A 14,572-nucleotide genomic window follows, 5' to 3' on the forward strand; every position below is an offset into this window, starting at 1 on the left:
GGACTAATTTGTAGTCCGTGTATTAAAATCTTGATCCATCATTGTTTTTCCTCATTTGAATTTTTGTATTAATTACCTTGTTATTTGTTATTAAACAGCTCACCATCATCCAGCAATTCAAACCAATCATCTTTAACTATAAGGAAGACTATACAACTTGACAATGACTGTAACAGCAAGAATTTGGGGTCAGTTTTTTCCAGAGACCTTATTTTTTATTCTTATGAACATATTTTCCATGGTGTTCGGCATATCTTGACTTGTATTTGTTTACCTAAAAATGGGCCCCTCTCGATTCCAGTCCATTTGACTTAGTTTTCGAGAGAACACATTAGAACTGATCTTACAGAAAACAAGATCCCAAACTATACACCTTGGGCAGGCTCATAACAACAGGGTGTTAATAATATTTTTTTCTGTTAGTGTTTTAGGCCAGTCTAGAGCTACAAGCCACATATATCCTTGACTTACAGACTGGGATTTCCACCTTGCATTTAACAGGCGTCTGAGTCACTAAGTTTTGCAGGGAGCACCAAGTGCTCTAATACCTTTGACGGTGTGAATATAGACACTTAGTCTATTCCCGCAACCTATAGCTGTGGGCCAACGACTTGCTGCTAACCTTACAACAGGGCATTTGTTAATCTTTCTTTTGACAGCTATATGATTGCTCTCCTCTAGCTTAATGATTAGCATACCAATCTGTGCTATTTTTGTCTTGCTATTCGTACTAGAGATACTAGGAGTAGCCTACATTCAAGCATATGTAATTACTGCTCCAGTCTATTTCTTCCTACAACAAAACATTTAAGTTACCATTCATCAACACCCATATCATTTAGTAGACCAAAGCCCAGCATGGCCCTTAAAGAGAAGGTTGAGTTCTGGGAAGAGGTAAAAAATAATTTGTGAGCGTTATCATTGTTATTATGCAAGGGTGGAAGAACATCAGATTAAACATGTTCCCTGAAAATTAAGCATGGCTCTTCAAATACCTTTAGATTCTAAATATGACATGAAACATCGTAAAAATCGGGGGGGGGGGGGGGGTAGGTTTTTTTCGACATGTGCTCGTGTAATCCCATACACATCATTCTGTGTACAGTGCTTGTAATTTTGCCAAGATTTGGCCAAATTTCTTATCATTTTGATGATTCCAGAACCTTGCAATACACACGAATACTCAATACTAGATGATCAACCTTTTCTGATAGATTCCACACCGTTCCATTACAATGCAATCACATGACCAGAACTCAACTTTATCTTTAAAGGAAAAGTCCACTCGAAAAATAACTTACTTTCAATAAAAGCAGAAAAATCAGACAAACCAATCATAAAAAGTTTTAGCAAAATCGGATAACTAATAAGAAAGTTATGAATTTTTGAAAAAGTATGTAAAACTATGGAACAATGATAATCACAACACAAATTGCCAAGATTGTTATCAGTTTGTGACGTCATGTCCTCACAACTTATCAATTGCTTTATATAGTTTAATCCCATTAATTTCCCTTTTTATTCCCCAAAACTAGATTTCCCCATGCCTTTGCCCAGGTTATTGTATCATATTACGTGTATGACATTTCCCAAAAACCTATTAATTTTGAAAAATTGATACTTTTGTCTGAATATTGTTTAGGGTCTATTCATAATTATTGAATTTTATAAAAAATAGTTTATCAAAATTCAATTTTTCATGATTTAACTGGACAAAAATTACTCTTTATTTGTGCATGCACACAAAAACATAATACCAACAATCTAACTTGGATGCTGGTGTGAAGAAATAAGATTCTTAGGGTGAAAATAGGAAATTTATATTATCAATATAAAGAAAATAATTAGTGGATAGTGAGGACCATACGTCACAGACTCATGAGTGAGTTGCCAATTTGTGTAGTGATTTTCAAAGTTTTTCATGTCATTAAAAATTCATAACTTTCTAATTAGTTATCCGATTTTGCTCAAACTTGTTTGTATTGGTTTGTCTGATTTTTCTGGTTCTATTGAAAGAAAGTTATTTTTGGAGTGGACTTGAGCTTTAACAGGAGCAATTAGTGGCTTAATGATGACTTCAGGACTAGTTCTATGATTCCACACCCAAATACTTATTCTTCACTTTAGGACTTGTATTGCTCATGACCACAATGATTAATTGATGACGAGATATACTTCGAGAAAGTACCTTCCAGGGAAGGTACACTGCTACTGTAGAAAAAGGACTGCAATACGGCATGATCCTATTTACAATGTCCGTAGTTTGTTTCTTTTTTACCTTCTTTTGAGCTTTAAATTTCTTCAATAGGAGATTGGCAGCATTCATCGAAATAGGGATGGCATATGGCCTCCTACGTGAATAACGCCTTTAAATCCCGGTTGTTAAAAACTACCGTCCGTCTTTCTTTCGGGAGTTACCATAACATGATCCCACCACAGGATTCTAGCAGGGAATTGGACTGAATCCCTTCCCGACATTACCGAGGGCTCAGTAATTTAGTGATAATAGCCTAGATATTAACGGTTATTTCGCTAGATCAAATATTCTCTTCTTAAAGTAAAATTATACAAAAAGCCAAAATAACAAGATTTTTTCCATTCTTTATCCTCCTAGTACATTTAGGTATCATTTTCATTTGAATCTCTGCATGCATGACTGAACATCAGACATTCTTTACAAGACTGCCAGATCTCACTTGCGCCAAGTTACTGAGTTTTGATTTTTAATCAAGATCGCTGAATGTTAAGTGGCATAACCATGATAATCTGTCCCTTTAGTACACATTCACTACCACCATCATGTCATCATCATTGTCATCATCTTAATCTTCATTATCATTATCATCATCATTATCATCATCATCATCATCATCATCATGACGCACATCCGCTAATACGCACCAAAAGGACAGCGGCCACTCAACTTTCCGTACGAAAAGAAGAATTCCCAACAAAAATAACAGTTTGGGTGCGCCTTGATAGGAATGGAATGCTCATTTGTGTGTGTGTGTGCGTGTGTGCGTTAGGGTGTGCGCGTGTGTGAGCATGTGTGTGTGTTTTGTTGTCTGTCTGGCAGTCTTTGTTCAAAAGACTATTTTATTCCTCACCCAGCATGCAACTTGGCGCAAGTGAGATCTGGCAGTCTTGTAACGAATGTCTGATGTTCAGTCAGTCATGTACTGGGAGGATAACTCTATCATGACATATCATGAAGCCCACTATTAAATATTCATACTTCAAACAATACAACTTTTAAAAAGTGGGACATTTTTCTGACTCGCTCTGTATGATACAATTATCAGATCTCGTGCTTCATGGGTTGAATATGGTGAAAAAAATACAAGGTATTTCATTAATTTAGAAAAGAGAAACCAAAGGCAAAGGATAATTGATGACGATGGAAAATCGGACGTCAAGTAGAGATATCCTGTTCGCGGCCAAAAAATAGTTTGATAAAGTTTACTCATCGTGTCTTCCGCCTTCTCTGGATATCAATAATTTCTTGTCGAATACTATAGAATGTCCCAAACTTTCAGATGATTTGCAGAAAAAATGTGATGTGCTTATATCTTTACAAGAATGTACTGATGCACTCAAAACTATGAATAACAAGAGTCTGGGTACTGATGGTTTTCCGGTCAAATTTGACAAATTCTTTTTTTAATGATTTCGGCATCTTCATGCTTAGCAGCGTTGATTTTTTGTTTAAGTGAAAGCTTCTTTTACAACCACCTGTATAGAAAGACCACCTGTCTATAATGCCCGCATGACATTGGAATGTGTACTCAAGGAACCTGTACATGAAAACTGCCATCCTTGAGTGGTCTTTATACAAATGTTTCCTTTAAATTGCTTAATTGTCTTTTTAAGCTAATTAACTGTTAAGTCTGACAAGACTTTGTCAGTACTTACAATGCTGCCGGCAATAGTCCCGGTATTCTAGCCGTTCTTTAGCATTTCTTGAGCATTGGGGCCCTCTTGCTGTTCTGGCCATGCACCTTGTCCCGATCCGGAGGTGCTGGATATCGCTGAAGAGGAAATGAATAGAGAAACATTGAAAATAATACAGACATTTATAACACACAACATATTCACCCAGATTACTTAGATACATTTTGCTTTCATTACATTATACATGGTAAAAAATCAACCACACATTTGGTCCCCCTCTTGTTTACTGCTACATTAATGTGGTACTCGTATCACTTTGCAGTCGTTCCCCTATCTGCTATGCAGTGGATCACATACACGTCCCTTTGACACAGTGATGAGGGCCAAGGAGCTCTGAGTTTAAACTTAATGAGGCACCAGGATTCTGGCTTAGACCAGTTGATATTCTAGCTGTCCTCCCGGTGGAATTTTCCACCAGGACAGATCTTTTGCTCTTACCATTATTAATTTTACTTTTTTTTCTTAAATGGATGCTGCAAATCTAAAAATCCCTATTGTGGTACTTTTGTCACTACGCAGTGGGGTCCATTGTGCCAAGGAGTGGTCCACGTATCCACCACGCATTTGGTCCCCCTCTTGTTACTGCTACATTAATGTGGTACTCGTATCACTTTGCAGTCGTTCCCCTATCTGCTACGCAGTGGATCACATACACGTCCCTTTGACACAGTGATGAGTTTAAATTTTACTTTCTTTTCCCAAATGGATGCTGCACAGCTCAGATGTTGAAACTGGTCATCATCTTGCATTACATAATTTACACAGATTTGCGAAAAGTCCAGTTTGAATCATGCCAAAGTATACCAAGCAGATTTTCAGAATTCTTACGGGGGCTCTTTTAGTCCTGATAGGGGTTCTTTTTCATATTTTACAAATTCTTTTTTTAATGATTTCGGTATCTTCATGGTTAGCAGCTTTGATTTTTTGTTTAAACGTGGTATATGTCACTCGAACAAAGAAGGGGGATTATCCATTTTACCCAAAGAAGGGCAAGGACCCTATATATTTTGAGTAATACAACCACCTGTATAGAAAGACCACCTGTCTATAATGACCGCATTTTCGGTTTCCTTGAAAAGCGTTTGACATTGGAATGTGAACTCAAGGAACCTGTACATGAAGACTGCCTGCCTTGAGTGGTCTTTATACAAATGTTTCCCTTTAAATTGCTTAATTGTCTTTTTAAGCTAATTAACTGTTGAGTCTGACGAGACTTTGTCAGTACTTACAATGCTGCCGGCAATAGTCCCGGTATTCTAGCCGTTCTTTAGCATTTCTTGAGCATTGGGGCCCTTTTGCCGTTCTGGCCATGCACCTTGTCCTGATCCGGCGGTGCTGGATATCGCTGAAGAGGAAATGAATAGAGAAACATTGAAAATAATACAGACATTTATAACACACAACATATTCACCCAGATTACCTAGATACATTTGGCTTTCATTACATTATATATGGTAAAAAATCAACCACACATTTGGTCCCCCTCTTGTTTACTGCTACATTAATGTGGTACTCGTATCACTTTGCAGTCGTTCCCCTATCTGCTATGCAGTGGATCACATACACGTCCCTTTGACACAGTGATGAGGGCCAAGGAGCTCTGAGTTTAAACTTAATGAGGCACCAGGATTCTGGCTTAGACCAGTTGATATTCTAGCTGTCCTCCCGGTGGAATTTTCCACCAGGACAGATCTTTTGCTCTTACCATTATTAATTTTACTTTTTTTTCTTAAATGGATGCTGCAAATCTAAAAATCCCTATTGTGGTACTTTTGTCACTACGCAGTGGGGTACATTGTGCCAAGGAGTGGTCCACGTATCCACCACGCATTTGGTCCCCCTCTCGTTACTGCTACATTAATGTAGTACTCGTATCACTTTGCAGTCGTTCCCCTATCTGCTATGCAGTGGATCACATACACGTCCCTTTGACACAGTGATGAGTTTAAATTTTACTTTCTTTTCCCAAATGGATGCTGCACAGCTCAGATGTTGAAACTGGTCATCATCTTGCATTACATAATTTACACAGATTTGCGAAAAGTCCAGTTTGAATCATGCCAAAGTATACCAGGCAGATTTTCAGAATTCTTACGGGGGCTCTTTTAGTCCTGATAGGGGTTCTTTTTCATATTTTACAAATTCTTTTTTTAATGATTTCGGTATCTTCATGCTTAGCAGCTTTGATTTTTTGTTTAAACGTGGTATATGTCACTCGAACAAAGAAGGGGGAGTATCCATTTTACCCAAAGAAGGGCAAGGACCCTATATATTTTGAGTAATACAACCACCTGTATAGAAAGACCACCTGTCTATAATGACCGCATTTTCGGTTTCCTTGAAAAGCGTTTGACATTGGAATGTGAACTCAAGGAACCTGTACATGAAGACTGCCTGCCTTGAGTGGTCTTTATACAAATGTTTCCCTTTAAATTGCTTAATTGTCTTTTTAAGCTAATTAACTGTTAAGTCTGACGAGACTTTGTCAGTACTTACAATGCTGCCGGCAATAGTCCCGGTATTCTAGCCGTTCTTTAGCATTTCTTGAGCATTGGGGCCCTTTTGCTGTTCTGGCCATGCACCTTGTCCTGATCCGGCGGTGCTGGATATCGCTGAAGAGGAAATGAATAGAGAAACATTGAAAATAATACAGACATTTATAACACACAACATATTCACCCAGATTACCTAGATACATTTGGCTTTCATTACATTATACATGGTAAAAAATCAACCACACATTTGGTCCCCCTCTTGTTTACTGCTACATTAATGTGGTACTCGTATCACTTTGCAGTCGTTCCCCTATCTGCTATGCAGTGGATCACATACACGTCCCTTTGACACAGTGATGAGGGCCAAGGAGCTCTGAGTTTAAACTTAATGAAGCACCAGGATTCTGGCTTAGACCAGTTGATATTCTAGCTGTCCTCCCGGTGGAATTTTCCACCAGGACAGATCTTTTGCTCTTACCATTATTAATTTTACTTTTTTTTCTCAAATGGATGCTGCAAATCTAAAAATCCCTATTGTGGCACTTTTGTCACTACGCAGTGGGGTCCATTGTGCCAAGGAGTGGTCCACGTATCCACCACGCATTTGGTCCCCCTCTTCTTACTGCTACATTAATGTGGTACTCGTATCACTTTGCAGTCGTTCCCCTATCTGCTATGCAGTGGATCACATACACGTCCCTTTGACACAGTGATGAGTTTAAATTTTACTTTTTTTTCCCAAATGGATGCTGCACAGCTCAGATGTTGAAACTGGTCATCATCTTGCATTACATAATTTACACAGATTTGCGAAAAGTCCAGTTTGAATCATGCCAAAGTATACCAGGCAGATTTTCAGAATTCTTACGGGGGCTCTTTTAGTCCTGATAGGGGTTCTTTTTCATATTTTACAAATTCTTTTTTTAATGATTTCGGTATCTTCATGGTTGGCAGCTTTGATTTTTTGTTTAAACGTGGTATATGTCACTCGAACAAAGAAGGGGGATTATCCATTTTACCCAAAGAAGGGCAAGGACCCTATATATTTTGAGTAATACAACCACCTGTATAGAAAGACCACCTGTCTATAATGACCGCATTTTTGGTTTCCTTGAAAAGCATTTGACATTGGAATGTGAACTCAAGGAACCTGTACATGAAGACTGCCTGCCTTAGTGGTCTTTATACAAATGTTTCCCTTTAAATTGCTTAATTGTCTTTTTAAGCTAATTAACTGTTAAGTCTGACGAGACTTTGTCAGTACTTACAATGCTGCCGGCAATAGTCCCGGTATTCTAGCCGTTCTTTAGCATTTCTTGAGCATTGGGGCCCTTTTGCCGTTCTGGCCATGCACCTTGTCCTGATCCGGCGGTGCTGGATATCGCTGAAGAGGAAATGAATAGAGAAACATTGAAAATAATACAGACATTTATAACACACAACATATTCACCCAGATTACTTAGATACATTTTGCTTTCATTACATTATACATGGTAAAAAATCAACCACACATTTGGTCCCCTTCTTGTTTACTGCTACATTAATGTGGTACTCGTATCACTTTGCAGTCGTTCCCCTATCTGCTATGCAGTGGATCACATACACGTCCCTTTGACACAGTGATGAGGGCCAAGGAGCTCTGAGTTTAAACTTAATGAGGCACCAGAATTCTGGCTTAGACCAGTTGATATTCTAGCTGTCCTCCCGGTGGAATTTTCCACCAGGACAGATCTTTTGCTCTTACCATTATTAATTTTACTTTTTTTTCTCAAATGGATGCTGCAAATCTAAAAATCCCTATTGCGGTACTTTTGTCACTACGCAGTGAGGTCCATTGTGCCAAGGAGTGGTCCACGTATCCACCACGCATTTGGTCCCCCTCTTGTTACTGCTACATTAATGTGGTACTCGTATCACTTTGCAGTCGTTCCCCTATCTGCTATGCAGTGGATCACATACACGTCCCTTTGACACAGTGATGAGGGCCAAGGAGCTCTGAGTTTAAACTTAATGAAGCACCAGGATTCTGGCTTAGACCAGTTGATATTCTAGCTGTCCTCCCGGTGAAATTTTCCACCAGGACAGATCTTTTGCTCTTACCATTATTAATTTTACTTTTTTTTCTCAAATGGATGCTGCAAATCTAAAAATCCCTATTGTGGCACTTTTGTCACTACGCAGTGGGGTCCATTGTGCCAAGGAGTGGTCCACGTATCCACCACGCATTTGGTCCCCCTCTTGTTACTGCTACATTAATGTGGTACTCGTATCACTTTGCAGTCGTTCCCCTATCTGCTATGCAGTGGATCACATACACGTCCCTTTGACACAGTGATGAGTTTAAATTTTACTTTTTTTTTCCCCAAATGGATGCTGCACAGCTCAGATATTGAAACTGGTCATCATCTTGCATTACATAATTTACACAGATTTGCGAAAAGTCCAGTTTGAATCATGCCAAAGTATACCAAGCAGATTTTCAGAATTCTTACGGGGGCTCTTTTAGTCCTGATAGGGGTTCTTTTTCATATTTTACAAATTCTTTTTTTAATGATTTCGGTATCTTCATGGTTAGCAGCTTTGATTTTTTGTTTAAACGTGGTATATGTCACTCGAACAAAGAAGGGGGATTATCCATTTTACCCAAAGAAGGGCAAGGACCCTATATATTTTGAGTAATACAACCACCTGTATAGAAAGACCACCTGTCTATAATGACCGCATTTTCGGTTTCCTTGAAAAGCGTTTGACATTGGAATGTGAACTCAAGGAACCTGTACATGAAGACTGCCTGCCTTGAGTGGTCTTTATACAAATGTTTCCCTTTAAATTGCTTAATTGTCTTTTTAAGCTAATTAACTGTTGAGTCTGACGAGACTTTGTCAGTACTTACAATGCTGCCGGCAATAGTCCCGGTATTCTAGCCGTTCTTTAGCATTTCTTGAGCATTGGGGCCCTTTTGCCGTTCTGGCCATGCACCTTGTCCTGATCCGGCGGTGCTGGATATCGCTGAAGAGGAAATGAATAGAGAAACATTGAAAATAATACAGACATTTATAACACACAACATATTCACCCAGATTACTTAGATACATTTTGCTTTCATTACATTATACATGGTAAAAAATCAACCACACATTTGGTCCCCCTCTTGTTTACTGCTACATTAATGTGGTACTCGTATCACTTTGCAGTCGTTCCCCTATCTGCTATGCAGTGGATCACATACACGTCCCTTTGACACAGTGATGAGGGCCAAGGAGCTCTGAGTTTAAACTTAATGAGGCACCAGGATTCTGGCTTAGACCAGTTGATATTCTGTCCTCTCGGTGGAATCTTCCACCAGGACAGATCTTTTGCTCTTACCATTGTTAATTTTACTTTTTTTTCTCAAATGGATGCTGCAAATCTAAAAATCCCTATTGCGGTACTTTTGTCACTACGCAGTGAGGTCCATTGTGCCAAGGAGTGGTCCACGTAGCCACCACGCATTTGGTCCCCCTCTTGTTACTGCTACATTAATGTGGTACTCGTATCACTTTGCAGTCGTTCCCCTATCTGCTAAGCAGTGGATCACATACACGTCCCTTTGACACAGTGATGAGGGCCAAGGAGCTCCGAGTTTAAACTTAATGAGGCACCAGGATTCTGGCTTAGACCAGTTGATATTCTGTCCTCTCGGTGGAATCTTCCACCAGGACAGATCTTTTGCTCTTACCATTGTTAATTTTACTTTTTTTTCTCAAATGGATGCTGCAAATCTAAAAATCCCTATTGCGGTACTTTTGTCACTACGCAGTGAGGTCCATTGTGCCAAGGAGTGGTCCACGTAGCCACCACGCATTTGGTCCCCCTCTTGTTACTGCTACATTAATGTGGTACTCGTATCACTTTGCAGTCGTTCCCCTATCTGCTATGCAGTGGATCACATACACGTCCCTTTGACACAGTGATGAGTTTAAATTTTACTTTTTTTTTCCCCAAATGGATGCTGCACAGCTCAGATATTGAAACTGGTCATCATCTTGCATTACATAATTTACACAGATTTGCGAAAAGTCCAGTTTGAATCATGCCAAAGTATACCAGGCAGATGTATAGAAAGACCACCTGTCTATAATGACTGCATTTTCGGTTTCCTTGAAAAGCATTTGACATTGGAATGTGTACTCAAGGAACCTGTACATGAAGGCTCCCATCCTTGACTTGTCTTTTTAAGCTAATTAACTGTGTTAAGTCTGACGAGACTTTGTCAGTACTTATAACACGACGAGGGGCACAAATGGAGTGATTTTGTGCGGGACCATATTTTATGTTTACCGGTAACCCTTTTTTGGTCCCTCCCGCTCCTTATATTTGTCATTATAGTGAACTACTTGCCAAATAATAAGGAAGAAAAACATTTGTAGTTAAAATGTTAATTTAATGTATTTTTTAATGTGATTATTTTGTTTGCATTTTGCAGAATAAAGAGAGCAATCTTATATTTAGAAAATTTATTGTTTAATTCCTTTGAAATATCTTTGCTATATCTCCAATTACATTTTATATTTGGAAAATGTGTATTCCTTAATTGCATCATGATTATAATCTTTAATTTCATTAGATACGTTGTGATCAATCAAGCACAAATTGCACACTGTAGCATAATTTATGAGCTCCCCTCTCATTTACTCTGTATATAAAAGTTCATTAACTTTTATTTAAATGTCAGTATATATATAGAGGACAATAGATTTTTTCCATAAAAGGGGTTGTATAAAAACATGTTTGCTATACATTGCTTTTATTATAACGAGCAGGCTGAAAATTTTCTTGAGGGAAAGTACAAATTTCTGTTTGTTATTAAATTTTGTACATATTCTGATTTGTTATCGAATTAACTTTCACTGGCTTGTTCCTTTCATTTTCCTGCTCCTATTAAAACTAGCTTCATATCAGGGTAGAATTCACCTTTAAAAACATATTTGGATAACTTGACACCATCTGCACACTATATCACTTGATCAAGGCCCATGAGTTCAGAGTACATTTGTCAATTGAAGAAAAAAAATGCATGGTGATAAGAACAAACATCTGTTCTTACAGTATAAACATGTTTTCAGATAAAAAGGTCTAGAATTTTATTCCATTATACTTAATTATTAAACACCATTTGGCAAATTCTGTATACATCCATTTACTTTATTGATATATTTTTGTAAAGATGTTATGTGAGTTTTATTTTCATACTTTCGTGGACATAAATTGCAACTCCACTTCCTTGCCCGTTACGGTCCATATATGAATCAAATCATGAGTTATTTTAATTTTTGTATCCTGAATTCTATCGTCCAATCTAGTTTCATTGAGAGCAAAAATAAGAATATTATTTTGTGTAATATGTATTTAATTTCCTCAATGTTTTAAAATATGATTACGACATTCAGTTGAGCACAATTAAAACCATTTTCATTTTCATTAGGCAAAACAATTCATAGCATCTGTGTACCAAGTCCAAGGTGCTATACTTTTTTTCTGTCTAGGCCTACTTTATTGTCATTGTCGCGTGTATCTGAGTGTTTATGTCCATTAAATTGTTATTTGTTTTATTGACCGATCATTTACATGTATGTTTGAGCAAATTCTGATTAAAAATAAGAAGGTAAAGAATTGTTTACGTTGTGATCAATCAAGCACAAATTGGCAACACTGTAGCATAATTTATGCGCTCCCCTCCCATTTACTCTGTATATAAAAGTTCATTATCTTTCATTTAAATGTCAGTATATATATATATATATATAGATGAAAATAGATTTTTTCCATAAAAGGGGTTGTATAAAAACATGTTTGCTATACATTGCTTTTATTATAATGAGCAGGCTGAAATTTTTCTTGAGGAAAAGTACAAATTTCTGTCTTGTTTTTAAATTTTGTACATATTCTGATTTGTTATCGAATTAACTTTCACTGGCTTGTTCCTTTCATTTTCCTGCTCCTATTAAAACTAGCTTCATATCAGGGTAGAATTCACCTTTAAAAACATATTTGGATAACTTGACACCATCTGCACACTATATCACTTGATCAAGGCCCATGAGTTCAGAGTATATATGTCAATTGAAGAAAAAAAATGCATGGTGATAAAAACAAACATCTGTTCTTACAGTATAAACATGTTTTCAGATAAAAAGGTCTAGAATTTTATTCCATTATACTTAATTTTAAACACCATTTGGCAAATTCTGTATACATCCATTTACTTTATTGATATATTTTTGTAAAGATGTTATGTGAGTTTAATTTTCAGACTTTCGTGGACATAAATTGCAACTCCATTTCCTTGCCCGTTACGGTCGGTATATGAATCAAATTACAAGTTATTTTAATTTTTGTATCCTGAATTCTATCGTCCAATCTAGTTTCATTGAGAGCAAAAATAAGAATGTTATTTTTGCGTAATATGTATTTTATTTCCTCAATGTTTTAAAATATGATTACGACATTCAGTTGAGCACAATTAAAACCATTTTCATTTTCATTCGGCAAAAAAATTCATAGCATCTGTGTTCCAAGTCCAAGGTGCTATACTTTTTTTCTGTCTAGGCCTACTTCATTGTCGCATGTATCCGAGTGTTTATGTCCATTAAATTGTTATTTATTGTTTTATTGACCAATCATTTACATGTATATATGTATATATGTATGTATGTATATTTACATGATAGTATACATTTATTATCAATGTTAGTAATATGAACATTGTAATGCCAGCTAGTGCATGTGGAGGCTGGTTTTCTGGTTATTTTGTTTTTTTCTTTACAAAATAAATGAAGGAAAAAAACATTTAAAAATTTGTGCTAGCCTATTTTGTATTTAGAAAATTAATATAAAACAAACTGTTTCTAAAATGAAAAGTGAACTTGGTCTATATACCTATAATCTTGGTTTACTTTTCTAAACCCTATAGACTCGATCTAGGTTGGATGCTCTCACTTTTTTTGGTGGTCCTAAAGCTATTGAGAGTTTACTGTTTGGTTGATGTTCTCTTCCAGGAATCTTGTCCAAGCATGGCTTGAATCTTGTGAGATGTGTGGTTGTTATGAGCTGCTATAAACTTGGACCGACCCTTCTTAAAATCGGAGGCCAACGAACGAAAGAGACAGAAAAATTCGGTCTACTATAAGGCCAAATAAAAAAAAAAACAAGTTCAGCGTCCTATTTTTTCGAAAAATAGGAAGGAGGAGGCCCTTTTTTTTTTTCTTTCAAAATGGCTGCTCGGTACATTTTCCCTGACAGTCGGGGCAATTTTTTTCAAGATGGCCACCGACAATTTTTTTTTTTTTTAATCAGAAATAGAGCCATTTTAGCAGTGTTTTTCATGTTTTTTTTCTTTAAAAAAAAAATTTCAAAAAAAAATTCAAAAAAAAAAAAATAAAGGAGGCGGCCCCCAAAAAGGAAGCGGGCGGGGAAGCTTAAACATGTATATTTTTTTTAATGGCCTAAACTGCGCTCTGGGTACAGGCAGGAATAACCGCCGGTCTGGAGTAAACTGGAATATATCGCCCTTTTGCGGCGGTCGTCAGCAGTGGAGCCAGACATAGTCTTACTCTTAGTAACTCAGTAGAAATATACCACCAGGATTTGAGACTATAGCTGCTCATCATAGCAGTCCCAGATCGGACAGGACACACACACACACATTTGTCAAGGACATTTGCATGATCTAAAGTCAACTTTCTTTTGAGGAGGGGGGGAGCAACATGAAAGCACTTATTTATGGGGGAAAAAAGGGTACCAAACTCGAAGCGAAAAAATACATTTTTTGATATTGGTTTACAGCAGGCGCGTACGCAAAGGGGGGGGGGGGTTTGGGGATTGAACCCCACCCCCCCCCTTTTGTATTTTCTATGTGTATTTTTTAGCAACCCCCCCCCCTTTTTTTTGTTTTTTGTTGAAATTATGGCAATGACTGACCTAAAAAAGGTGACCTTACCCACCCCCAACGGAGCAAATGTCAAATTTTCAAATTTCAAGACCAAAAAAAAGTGTCCTCTTACCCCCCCTCCCTCTTATTCAGCAGCTAGCTGGCTGAGTCATTGCGAAATTTTTGGTCCAATTTAAAAATGTTAACCCCCCCCC

At 37.4% G+C, this 14,572-nt stretch overlaps 1 long non-coding RNA gene across 1 annotated transcript; it reads right to left on the bottom strand.

Moving 5' to 3' along the window:
• Nucleotides 1-4,990: 4,990 nt before the first annotated feature.
• Nucleotides 4,991-9,528, bottom strand: LOC105441032. Its single transcript, XR_004063698.1, has 4 exons — nt 9,342-9,528; nt 7,716-7,831; nt 6,449-6,564; nt 4,991-5,296 (listed from the first exon to the last, which is right to left on the bottom strand). It is a non-coding gene; the product is annotated as an uncharacterized LOC105441032 (long non-coding RNA).
• Between the last annotated feature and the right edge of the window lie 5,044 nt (nt 9,529-14,572).

This window comes from Strongylocentrotus purpuratus, unplaced genomic scaffold, assembly GCF_000002235.5.
Source record: "Strongylocentrotus purpuratus isolate Spur 01 unplaced genomic scaffold, Spur_5.0 spur5_scaffold_13, whole genome shotgun sequence".
Taxonomy (NCBI): Eukaryota; Metazoa; Echinodermata; class Echinoidea; order Camarodonta; family Strongylocentrotidae; genus Strongylocentrotus; species Strongylocentrotus purpuratus.